The 13,676-nt window shown below is 37.1% G+C and overlaps 1 long non-coding RNA gene across 1 annotated transcript in view; it reads right to left on the bottom strand.

Moving 5' to 3' along the window:
• LOC111739207 overlaps window positions 1-8,034 on the bottom strand; it is a 90,614-nt gene extending 82,580 nt beyond the window's left edge. The window contains exons 1-2 of the long non-coding RNA XR_002780173.1: window positions 7,688-8,034; window positions 3,297-3,419 (exon numbers count right to left, since the gene is read on the bottom strand). This is a non-coding gene — a long non-coding RNA (uncharacterized LOC111739207). The remainder of the gene's footprint in view (window positions 1-3,296; window positions 3,420-7,687) is intronic.
• Between the last annotated feature and the right edge of the window lie 5,642 nt (window positions 8,035-13,676).

Genomic DNA, 13,676 nt, shown 5'->3' on the forward strand with positions numbered 1-13,676 from the left:
GTAGGAAAAGGAGCTTTCATTAACAGATTGAAAAACTCAGATATACTTTCAGAGTGTGAGGAAAGAGGGAATTAGATCTTTCTTATTTCTATATTTCATAGTAAAATTTCGAGAGGCATTTAATGGTACCGGTTACTTTTCTGTCAGAAACGAATTTTATCAGATTGAAACTATAGTTCTTTTGAGGAACAAATCTACTCGAAAAGGTGTTGAAGTTTATTTATGATTAAATCCACACATAATTGAAATCTTTCCGTTTGCTAATGTAATGTTTTTCTAAGTGCCAGTCAGAATGTGTAAAAAAACTATCACTCACACATTACCGATGGGGATGGAAAATGGCACAGCCACACTGGAAAACAAAGAGACTTTCTTAAAAACCAAACGTTTATTTATCTTCCGGCCTGGCAATTACATTCCCAAGCATTTTACCTGGAGAAACTAATGCTTATGTTCAGGCACAATCCCGCACTACAGGAATGTTTATAGCAACATTGTTTGCAATAGCTCTGAAATGGAAACAACCCAGATGTCCTTTAACAGGTGAATGCTAAACTGTGGTGTGTCCATATTATGGAATGCTACTCAGCAATGAATGGAATGACTATTCAAACACACGGAAACCTGGACAAATCCCTGGAGAATTATGCTGATTAAAAATGTCCAGTCCCAAAAGGTTATATGGTGTCGAATTTTGTCAAATGCTTTTTTTTAACATCACATAGTCATGTGATTTTTCTCCAGCTTAGTACGATGATGGATTACATTGAGTGATTTTCAAATATTGAATCAGCCATGCCTCCTTGGAATAAAGCACAATTAATCACTGTGATTTTTTTTTTTTACTGCAGGATCACTTTATGACTTTTGTTTTTTTAATTTTTATTTTTCAATTAGGGTTGATGGTTAATATTATTTTACATTAGTTTCAAGTGTACAGCATAGTGGTTAGACATTTATGTAATTTATGAAGTGACCCCCTGATTAGTCTAGTACCCACCTGGCACTATACATAGTTACACAATGTGATTGACACTATTCCCTATGCTGTACTTCACATCCCTGTGACTGTTTTGTAACTACCATTTTGTACTTCTCCATCTCTTCACCTTTTTAACTCATTCCCAAATCCCTTCTCGTCTAAATATCATCAGTTTGTTCTCTGTATCTGTGAGTCTGTTTTCGTTTTGTTTGTTCATTTATTTTGTTCTTTAGATTCCACATATAAGTGAACTCATGTGATATTTGCCTTTCTCTGACATTTCACTTGGCATAATACCCTCTAGGTCCATCCGTGGGGTTGCAAACAGTAAGATTTCATTTTTCTTTATGGTTGAGTAATATTCCATTGTATATATGTACCATATCTTTATCCAATTGTCTATTGATGGGCAAAAGCTATTTATTTATTAAGAATAGTTATTGTTTTCTTTTATATATATTGCAAACAATTTGCAGTTTGTCTTTCAGCTTTGTTTAAGAAGGTTTGTGTAACATAGATTTTAAAAATAATTTTCAAAGACAAACGTGAAAATCTTTTCCTTTGCGATTTGTGCTTTAGATATCAAAGCCCTAGGTTTCTAAAGCATCTTTCTCAGATATGTGAGATGAAAATGGGGGGCCAATGATAACAACTACTCCAGAAGGTATTCTGTAATTGACCGTGTCTGTAAAGAACTTTAACTTTTCCTCATCGAGATAAATGGACATTATAATGTGTTTTCAGCCTCTAATCTTTAAGCATTTCTAACCAAATGAAATAAGATAAAAAATAAACCAGAAATATTATTATGTTTGATTCAAAAAAGAACATATTAAAAAGAGCACTTTTTTTTTTTTTACCCTGACAAGGAGATTAGAAACAGCAGAAGCAGGAGGTAAGGAAAATCTGAGAAAATCAGAATATTTACGTTTTCTCACAGATGATTTAGCATCTAAATAACATAAAAGACTTCCCCAAACTCAGGGAAATATTTCCGAGTATTCTAAAATATTAAGATCACTATCCCTGACTTCGGATAAAGAGAATAAATTCACCTCTATATAATGTAAGAACTAGATCTGTTGCCTAGATATTGCAATACTCCAATATCTCAAAATATAAAATATCTAGTAATTCCTTATAATGGATTTTACTGTGCTATTCGACATTCCAAATATTTTAGGAAGATTTGAATGATGGTCCATTTGTTGTTTCATTGTATTCTTTGTTATCTATTACTTATGTAGAGCTTCTTTATCTTCTGTTTTAGAGTAGATATATTAATCTTATGTCATTTCAGATGATGATGAATAAAGTATTGCAAAATACTTGCATAAATAATCACTGAAACTTTGTTTAAATTTTTTATATATTTCCTCAAAGACTGTTCACAGAATACAACATCAGATATAACAAAAAATTAAACAAGTATCTCATTTCTTTTATTTCCAGTTGAAGCCACCATGGTTGTGATTAAATTTTAGACGTTTCTGAAAATCAGACATTCACAAGAAAGAACATTGACTATGCCAGCAAATGGCACATTTAACCACTCCCTTACTCAAGGCAGAAATCTTGACGGCTGTGATAATCCCCTCACTAATCTCTCTGTGTCAGTCACCACCCATTGTCTATAAACTACAAGTATGTGCTCTCACTCTTCAAGGACAGCTTGGCGAGTTGAATATCTTTACTTCAGTCTCACCAAGGCGGCCATAGACAAGACCTTTCATAGACCTTCTCCTGGACCCCCATCCATTCACGCTCCTGCGGCCACACAGGAGTCCGTGATGAGACCTCTTCACCTCTTCCCCAAGCAGCACTCGAGCACCCAGGGCAGAGCCAGGCATAGCATTTTCATTCAATATTACATTAGCTGAATAACTGATTTTATGAAGAAATTGAAGCATTAATAGTAATTGGTTCCTGATTTGTTTGGCCAACTCATCAAATTAACCATAGTTCTAAAAAACAACACATACGTAATAGTTCTCCTATTCCTAAGTCTCTATCCTGATATTCTTCCTTTTAAATTCATTGCTCAGGAACTAGTGTTCTAAATTATCTTTTTAAACATTTCATGGAAATCAAAGACTCTTCTACTTTCATGAACAGTCCTTGCTTATCACTTAGGGACGTAGTTGGTAATAGTCCATTAAAATAGGTACGTTGAGGAAAGTTTAATAACGGCACTACGCACAAAAGTGAGGGCAATCCAAAAGAGTTTAGGAAATCCAACAGAGACTAGTCATGGCGAGGAGTCATTCCCACCCTTAGGCCCCACCGCCTAAGGAATGGGTAAGTTATTGGATACCTCTTGCAGAAGGACACGGGTCAGGTTGTAGTGGAGCAAAAGGAAGTTAGTCCAGGAAAATAAATATGATCTCATTTTCCTCTTATCCTCTGACATCCTGCAAGGTCCCCTGGCTGACTCCAGCTGGAAACCAGAGGGCAAAAGAGCATGTTAATATAGTGCATACAGATCAGCTTCCCAGAATCCACAGATCCGACTGGGAGGAGCTAAAGAAAAATATCTGACATACCTTACTATATGCCATCAGGGATCCAGATGTTAGGACTCTGCCTAATGACCAGTGATAAAGTTCCCACCTCATTGTGTTTCCTGTACTGGACCAATCTCTTCCTGGACAGATCTCCATCTACTGTTCCCTTCAACTGTCTGCTCTTGCTCTATGTCATTCACTAATGAGATCGCTCTGGATAGTTTGTTACAGTCTTTAGCACCAATCCATCTCTTCTGTCTGACTTTTCCTTGTAGGTCTGACTTTACTTTAAATTGAAAAATTGTTTCTGACTCTTGAGGCAGTTAGTGTAAGAAATATGATTAGAGCTCTTGAGAGTGAATAAGGGACATAGAAAACTACAGTCTCAGTTTTCATATTCAATAATTTAATTTGAAAACCTCAAACAGCTTCATCAGAATTTATCTTAGAATATTTCTAAAGATAACTGACAACTATTTTTTTCATCTTCCCCTCACCAAAAAAAAAAAGAAAAAGAAAAAGAAAAAATTTTAATTTTAGCAAATTGGACAAATCTTAGCGATTTTTGAACGATTTTGAAAAGCAAAGATAGTAGTCATATATTTGGGTATATTATTTTGAAATAAATTTTAAAAATTAAGTCATTGGATCTTATAGTCAGCCTTACCAAGCACCATTTGGGGATGACATAGCCAACTGGTCAGCATTGACATGACCTCAAGATCTGTTTACCTGTGACAATATCCTGAAATCTTGACTCATACCTGAGAGTAGGCCCTAAAAGTTTCCTCACAAATTTGAACTTACTCAGGAAGGAATATACAATATCCTCTACTGTAAGCATATATGAAATCTATTTATTGTCTATTCATTTTCTACAGCCTGAAGGTGAAAGAGCAATTTATTTTCTCGTTTACAGGCAATCAAACTGGTGAAGGCCAAATCATTTAACTTCTTATGTCACATATTCGTCATCTGAAAAAGGAGATAATAGCAACTACTTTTAAGAGTAGGTATAGGGATTAGCTTGGGTAAAAAGTGTCAAGTTCAATGAAAAAGTCTATAGGCATTTACGAAGGGGCATTTTGTTCCACTGATGGTTTCACTGTCTTATTTGAGGTTACTAGGAACTGTTTGAAGGCAAATGTCAGAGTACCTGACAATCTTAGAAGTTCCAAAAGTTTCAATAACTGTAAGAAACTTGAGAGGGTTTAAGGGGAAAAAAATGTCCAGCCTTATCGAAGCTGCAAATTCTTAAGAGCTGTACTGATACACACACACACACACACACACACACACACACACGCACACGCACACACACACACACACACACACACACACACACACACACACACACATATATGGTGTGGGAATAAGAGGCTCAATTAATTATATCAGGTCAGCCAGTATAAACCAGGCCTGGACCCAGGAAAACAGGTCATGTTGCTTCTATGTGCTTCCTGCTTGAAATAAACTACTTTTAGGATTTGAGTTCTGGCCATACATGTACCAGCTGTGACCTTGGGCAATTACTTGGTTTCACAGAGGCTCCAATTCCTCATATAAAACGGGTATAATAACAACTTCTCATATGATTATGGTCAGATCTAAATAATAAAACACCTGGCATATAAAATGAGCTATATCTGTGAAAGATATTAATAATCTTATTACAGTGTTAGGTTTGATTATTTAAGCAAACGACTAAAGAATTTGAGCCATGTCACTAAAGGAAAGAATAATTGCATCCTGGGTGTGTGTTTCTGAGTGAATTCTCTGCTCTGAGAGAGGGGCCCTGAGGGTCCAGAAGCCTCATTTGTTTCAGTAAAGCACTGTCTGGGTTGATGGGCTACTTGGGGCTCTGAAAAGTACAGTTTGAAAAGCCCTGGACCCTTTATTTCCTGTTAGAGTCTTCCACTACAACATGAGTTATAAATGTACAGCTTTTATCGAGTGCCCTATTCGCCAGGCACTTGGCTAGGAACTTTCAAATTCCTCACAGTTACTTCTAATCCTCAAAATATTGATTATATATATATATACCTATATATATATATCTATATATCTATATATCTATATATCTATATCTATATCTATAATTTATAGCAATACCATGTACATATAAATATGGATTATATTTACTTGCGAAGAAACTAAATGACTTTCTCAAGGTCAAATAACTAGTGAGTGGAAAAAGAAATGTTGGATAGAGAGGGACAGCAGTGACCATGTATCAGACACTGTCTCAGGGGGACAAAGGCGGATGTGAGCTTTGTACTTATAAAGCTCACCATCTACAGGCAGAGACGAACAATTATACAAATAATCTAGTAAATAAAAGTGCAATTGTGAAAAATGCTATGGTGCTCTAGTGGATATAATTAGAAAAGTCAGGGGAGGCATTGCTGAAGATGCCATCTTTGATTTGAGATTTTAAGGATTCTCAGGAGTTAGCCAGGTAACGAAGCGTGAGAAGAGCTTTCCAGGCAAAGTTATTCCAAGTGCATGTGCAAAGGTCCTTTGGCAGGAGAGGGCATGACGAGGGCAAGTGTGACTCATGACCATATGGCAAGAGCAATGAAATCACGTGGGACCGTGGTGACAGGAGAGGAGGGGGAAAGAGAGGCGCTCACGGAACGTAGGTCAGACGGAGGAGGCTGGACATTGGCGAAAGAGGAACTCACTATCAGGTTTGAAGCACGGGAGCGACATGGTCAGATTTGCCTTCTGCATGGATCGCTCTGGCTGCAGAGTACGAGACGGACGGCACATGGTCCGAGCTGATGTGGCGAGATCGTTTAGGCCACTTGTGTTATGTAGTGGCATTAGTAGAAATGGGAGAAGTTGGTCAACTTGACAGATGTGATATTTATGAAAATGGGGAGAACTTGGAATGTGATTCAGGGAGCCAGTCGAGGATAATGCCATGGTTTCTATTTTGTGTGACCGAGTGGCTGATGGGTTATGAAACAGCAGAATAGGGTCAATTTTGTGGATAAAGTCATGAATGTAAGTTTTTATATTTGGTGAGTTTGAGGTACATTTGAGATATCCCAGAGGGGTTCAGAGGCAGTTAGATAGGTTGCAGGTTCATTTGAGAAGGCTGGGATGGAGATAATATTTATGCCTCATCACATTTAAAATAAGAAAAGCTGAGGTTATGGATGAGATCCTGTTGGGAGAAAATAATGAGATGGGAGAGAGCCAAGTATGAAGTCTTGAGGAACTGGAATTTCCCATTGCTGGGAAGGCTGAATCTGTCTTTATGACCATCAGGGAGGCTAGAGAATTTCTACTTTTAGATGGGGACAAGAATGGATGTCAAATGATGTTTTGACCAACTCTGAGACTCAAAGGATCTAAGCTTACCACAAACTTGAGTGAATGAATATGTCTGAATGAATCGTTTCCTAGACCTGGGGTTGGCACCACCCCACTGGCAAGAAGTGGTCGTCTCTAAGCCCACGCGCCCCTGTACGTCTTGGCCTGTACCTTTGAGAACACTTGGTATTAATCTGTGTGGGCCTTGACTCGTTTCTCCTTGTTTGGAAGAAGGAAATGGATTCCAGATGAATAGCGCAAAGGAAATCATTCGGGGAAAGCGCACACACGCACATGCATACACACACACACACACACACACACACACACACACACACACACACAGGAAAGCTTCCTTACACACCTAACCCAGCAAGTACTTCTAGAAACCTGAGCAAGTTTTGAATCCCTCTGTCCAACACTTTTGCTATTTGAGAGATGGAGAGCAGAGCTCAGGAGCAGTTTGCATCTCACAGAGAAAGCCAGAGCTCCCACTATTTTGCATTGAAATTAGTATTTTTTCGAATGAGGAATTTGCATTAGGTGGTATTTTTTCTTTCTTTTTCTTTCTTTCTTTCTTTCTTTCTTTTCTTTCTTTCTCTTTCTTTCTTTCTCTTTTTTCTTTTTCTTTCTGTCTCCCTCCCTCCCTCCCTCCCTTTCCTTCCTTCCTTCCTTCCTGCCTTCCTTCTTTCCTTCCTTTCTCTCTCTCTCTCTCTATCTCTCTTTCTTTTTGTATTAGAAGATGCTATGTTTCTTTAACATTTGTTCCTCCCCCTACTATGTACAATTTAAATATTTTACGTGGCATATCCACCAATCATTATCCATATATGTGTGTATTCCCTTTGTATAAGTACATATACAATGAATTGTAGCTTACCTCCCTGTGGGCAGGAAAAAGAAGAAAAGATGCACATAAGATTGAAAGAAAACTCAGGAGTGCCTAGAGTCCGACTTGTAAGATGCTCACAAATGTATTCCAAACATGATGAATCATGTGAAAAGGCATTTTATTGTTGACTTTTCTGACGGGCATAATGCTTTGTTTAGGATACAGCTTGGCAGAAAGACATCCAAGGACACGGCATGTAACTGCTATCATCCTCCAACTATCTCTGGGATTTGCACCACCCTTTCCTCCCCACCAAATCTGGAAGTAGGAATGTTTTGCATGCATGCATCACCAACACTTAAACCAACACTCCTTTGGTATGTGGGATATTTTCCATTGGCACAACCTCATTCATTGTATTCATGAATCACTTTCCATTAAATTCCTATGACCATCTCTTTGAACATTCTTTTCTTTTTATAAATAAAATGTAAAGTATACAGATGTTAAATATATGTAATTTATAGCAATAACATGTGTATATCTAATTCAATCTACATATAAATTGGATTATCTTTAAAGACTCTATCAAAAAGTACACATATAATTTATAGAAGATAAAATGTTTTCTTTAAGAATATAGTTTTCAGTTATTCTAGTGTGTACTTTTCCTTTATTAAATAATTTCACTCTGTATTTTGGAATTCATATACATTTAAGTAACTATCTTTTAATACAGGATTTTAAGAAGACTAGAACTCTACACCATGTGTGGGCTTCTCTCTAATGAACATTCTATTTCTTACTCTTAAATAAAAAGCAAAACAATGGAAACAAGACCGATACCAGGTTCCTTTGTCATGACTAGTTGTAAGAATTACAGCTAACATAACCTTGTAATTCTAATTTGTCAGTTACATAAAAGATTTAACCTGTGCGTGGCCAAGGAATACTACTGTATTTGTTAAAATTTGCTTCCTAATAGAAGCATGGACACTGAGCATAAACTTTAGTTTCCCTCTTAATAATGTCTGAAACTTTCAATAATTTTATTCTCCCTCGGTTCTCCCAAGTCTTTGATAATATAGTTTCTCACACACTCTGTGTTTAACAAAAGGGTTGGCAGGCTTCTTGGCATGGGCCTGATGGTTAAACATGACCAGATCACAGCAAGCGATTGTGCCCACTCAGGTCTCCATAGGGCCCAGTTTAAAATGGCACGTTGATATGTCCTGAGCTCTTCTCGGGGTGACCAAGGACCAGTGTCCACCGCACTGAGGACAGCTGTGTGACCACGGACGAAATCAGTGCCAAGTTGTTCAGAAATGATTACATTTGCAAACCATCGTTACACAGAATTACTTTTGCATTTAAAGGTATAATTCTGCCCTTTTTGCTGTGGTTTTTGCTTTGATATTGGAAGCATATGTGACAGGATAAGCAGTTAATTTTTTTTTCTTTCTGGAGTAGCAATATCAACTAAATAAAATAAAAAACAAGCCCTAGGAAAACAGTAATTTTTATATTCGCCTCTCAAAACATTTATAAAAATTACTTTTAAAACACTATTAGTAAAGACCTTAGCAAAAATACTACAAAAGAGATGAAGTAAACATACCAAAAAAAAAAAAAAATACAAAGAACATGGAAAAAAATTCTATTAAATATTTATTATTTTTCCTTTCAGAAGGCTTAGGGATAAGCTGTTTGTTATTTTCCTTCACCAGGATGTCATATTTTTATTGCTTCTGTTTATATTTTTTTTATGTAAGTTGAGTTACCCAATAGGGTTGAGAAAAAATAAAATGATTTTTCTCAGCTATTTAATATCTAGTCCTTAAATGCCGCCCTGTACTTCTTTATTAATAAGCTGAAATAGTGAGAATCCCAAGAAAAGCAAAAATAATCTAGTTGGCAATGTTCTTTTTTCTGCAAGATGGGACATGCATGCCTGACCTCTTGTCTACTAATTCAGGATCTCAGACGTTTTGATTATTGGTAAATATCACTCCTGCGTTTCCATACCATCCATCAAGAGCTAGCAACCTAAGAAGAACGTCTGAGAGGGATTTCAGAAGGAATGTGCTGAGAAATCATCACTTTTTGCTTCTCCTCAACTTTCTAGATAGTCATGTTAATGTTAAAAGCACCATATTGTATAGTTGGATAGTGTCTGGGGGTACCACAGTGAAGGTTTGTACTTGTAGACAGACCTAACAACTGTGAGAGAATTCTGCAGTTTACTGACCACAGCACAAAGAGGAGACCATAGAATTTTTTCTTCAATACCACTTAGCTGACCCAAGAGGTCAATGTCTTCTCTCACAGAGTTCCAAGTGTCCAGCAGTGGAACTGAATGAGAGATCATATTTGTTGACGATACATCCCATAAGGGGTTAATATATCCAAAGTTTATAAAGAACTCATACAACTTAACACTAAAAAAACCCCCAAACAATCAGAATAATAAATGAGCAGAGGACCTTTATAGACATTTCTCCGAAGAGGACATACTGATGGCCAATAGACATATGAAAAGATGCTCAAGGTCACTAATCATCAGAGAAATGCAAATTGGAACCACAATGAGTTATTACTTCACACCTATCAGAATGACTATCATCAATAAATCAACAAACAAGTGCCGGTGAGGATGTGGAGCAAAGGGAACCCTCGTGCACTGTCGGTGGGATTGTAAATTGGTGCAGCCAGTATGGAAAACAGTATGGAATTTCCTTTAAAAGAGTAAAAGTAAGATATTCATTAAAAAAAAAAAAAATCCTTTGACAAAATCTCCAAAGATATCCACATTTCCAGACAAGATATAGTTTAAGAATTCAGACGAACTGCTAGGTATATGGTGAAAATACAGAAGATGAGTGCCTGTTTTTCTCTCCACAGTTTCCCATGGCTTATCGTGTGAGTGTGTGTTTATGAAGCTAAAGAACTGATTTTCTAGACTGTCACCTGTTTAATAAATATCTACGTTCCATAACTTACCACATTCAGCTTCTTCCATTTTTGGTTGAGAATGACTGGTACATGTTATAAAGTGGAAAATTCCTCCTTTAATAGGACAAGATATGTTTCCTGTCTCAGTATTTGCAACCACCTAATCAGGAATAGCATTTGACAATTCATCAATACAGTATTCGATTCAAATTCTAAAAAAATGAAATGAGAACGTTTCACCGGAACAATAAGAAACTAATGAGAATTGATAGAAAACTCAATTTTTTCTTTCTTTTTCTAGAAATGACTTTGGTTCAGATAAAGGACAGCAATTCACAAAGGTGAACTGTGGCATAAAAGGAGAAATTTAAGAAGTGACTAGGCATGGAAATAGGTCATAAAATTTGAAGAAAACTTGCGTTTGCTGCATTGCTTTGTTATCTAAATAGGAATCTTTCAAATGTCCGGTGTTTATAATTTTTCTATAAAAATGCAAGAATCTCTTGGATTGCATGCCCAGTATTAACTAATATCATAACGATATTTGCCAATTAAGAACTCAAGCTATTGGGTGAAAGAAAATGTTCTGGAGATCGTGGGTAGCTGAGTGAGCAACAAAAAAAGGAAGAGAATTGCTGTGGAGAAAATGCAGGACACTCAGAAACAAACCCTCTATTTCGTAATTCCTTAGAGAAACTTACAACTTCATACTACATTAAAAGTTATTGATACTTAATGTATGGGATGCTGTATTGAGCCCCAACTGAAAAGAGCGGTTTATAAAATACAACACTTGCACAATTTTTACCTTGTTTTTCAGAATGAAAAACATTTTGAAGGTTATTCTGTCCTCCCAGTGTGATTATTTTTTATTTGGCAAAAATCAGTTAATTTGGAGGAGAACGAAGCTGTGTGTCAATGAACTGGTTGCAGTTTCATCAGGCAATCAGACGTGGGATCAACACAGCTGCTGGAACAGCGACAGCCAGGAAGATGCTAGTCACAGGCCTATCAGAAGGGCAGGAGCAAAAAGTATTGTTGTCACATGGGGTGACACCAGCAAAGATTTATTAATATATGTCTTAACGACATATTTAAAATCAGTGCCATGCTTTCAAACATAATAAAACAGATTAATGGTAACATGGGTAGGATTTGGGCCATGCTTAAATCTCTTCCTTCAAACGCAAATAAAACTTTGACAATTGGGCAATAAAAGCTATTCTTGTTACTCCGAAGCAACATATACTATATCTCATATTAAGATTTTGTGTATAATATATTTATTTGCATACAGAAATATGAATTTCTATTATACATTTCATTACTTTATTTATAGAATATGTATATATTAGGCATACAGCATATTTCAGGAAGATACATTAAATATGCACACAGTTCATGCTGCAGCGTGCACCCTTTTAAGAGAAGCATATCGAAGAGGCATGGTATTGTATATACATGCTGATAGTACGCTTTGCACAATTCATCCAGCTTTGGGTGCTTCCCTAATCTATTTGCAACACTGGTGCTGTGGTTGTTGAAAGGGACATTATCAAACTGGGGAAAAGGCCACTATCGATGAACTAAGTAGGAGGACAAAAAAGTAGATTGCATTTCTAAGTGTATATTGTCATCGGTTTGAACTCCCATCTCCCTCAGTGTCAGATCTTCAGGATTGAAAAAGCGGTGAATGGACAAAGAGCAGGAGTATGTGAGACCTCCAGCGTCCACATCCTAACAGGAAAGCTCATCCCATGGGACTTACCATATTGGTGACTTTGTCCTAACACTTGAGATATGCCATTAAGTTAATGATGGACTGGCGCAAGGGCAAGCATTTCTTTTTTGAAGAAATGACCTGGCTTTTTTACATTCTTAATCTCCTCTTCTTACAAGACCGCTCTGTGATATTTACATTATTGCTTTGAGGAGAGAAGAAATTCTTGACAGATATTCACCTTTCTAGGGAAAACAAAGGAGATGAATCATATTGTTTCTGAAAGAGGTTCTTAGTGTTTTTGAAAGGAAAAATGTCAGCTCATAGAAAACTGACCACATCAACCGCAACCATTTTAATGGCCAACTACTGAACCCTCAATTGACTGGTCTCTGGCAATCATAATCTGACATTAAGATGTTGGAAACAACATGCCATGTGCCTGGTATGATGATTTTGGATATATAGCTGTGGCCTGTGTTCCCGATCTGCGAATGACAAATACACCAGACTGGACGGATGACAGCGTGTCTGATACACGATTGGTGAGCATTACCTTTTTCAAACAGGTGAGCAATTTTCATTGATGTTCTAATAGTGATACAGGATTATTTCCCCACTTATACAAAGCAAGCTCTAGAATCCCTTAAAACAGACCAGGGTTTCTCAACTTTGGCACTACTGACATTTTGAGCCACTAATTTTTTGTTGGGGGGTGGGGAAGGCTGTCCTGTGTGCATTGTAATCTGTTTAGAGGCCATCCCTGGCCTCTATCCACTAGGTGCCAAAAGCCCTTCCCGCAACCATGACAACCAAAAAATGTCTCCACACATTGTTAAGTGTCCCCTGGGGGGCAAAATCATCCCTGGTTGAGAGCCGCTGACACAAACAAATCCAGCAGCAGTTAATGCGGACCTGTGAGTCCAGTCTCCGTGTTTCTAGTCATCTATGATTTTCAGTATTCTTGCCATTTTTTTGATTCCAGTTGACAAAGCTTCCATGATGTGTTAGTCTATCTGCAGTTCCTTTCTTTAATACTTGATGCTTTCTCTTCCAATAAGGTCACTGTGGCCATGGCACAAATCAAAAATAAAAGGAAGAAAGAGAAGGACGCAATGGCAATGGAGAGGAACAGCCAACTTGATTCAAGCTGAGTTGGATTGTCAGGCCAGAGAAAAAGAGACCCAGAGTCCTTGAATCCCAGAGTCCATCCCGACTAAAGCTGAATTTACATCATAATAGCACAACAAGTTAATAAGTGGAATATTCAGCCAATCAATTGTTTTGTTTACAGGGAACCAAACACTCTATTGGTTTCTTCTACTCAATTTATTCATTGATTTGAAGAAATCAAATCAAAATAAA

The sequence above is a fragment of the Pteropus vampyrus genome, unplaced genomic scaffold (assembly GCF_000151845.1).
Source record: "Pteropus vampyrus isolate Shadow unplaced genomic scaffold, Pvam_2.0 Scaffold48, whole genome shotgun sequence".
Classification (NCBI taxonomy): Eukaryota; Metazoa; Chordata; class Mammalia; order Chiroptera; family Pteropodidae; genus Pteropus; species Pteropus vampyrus.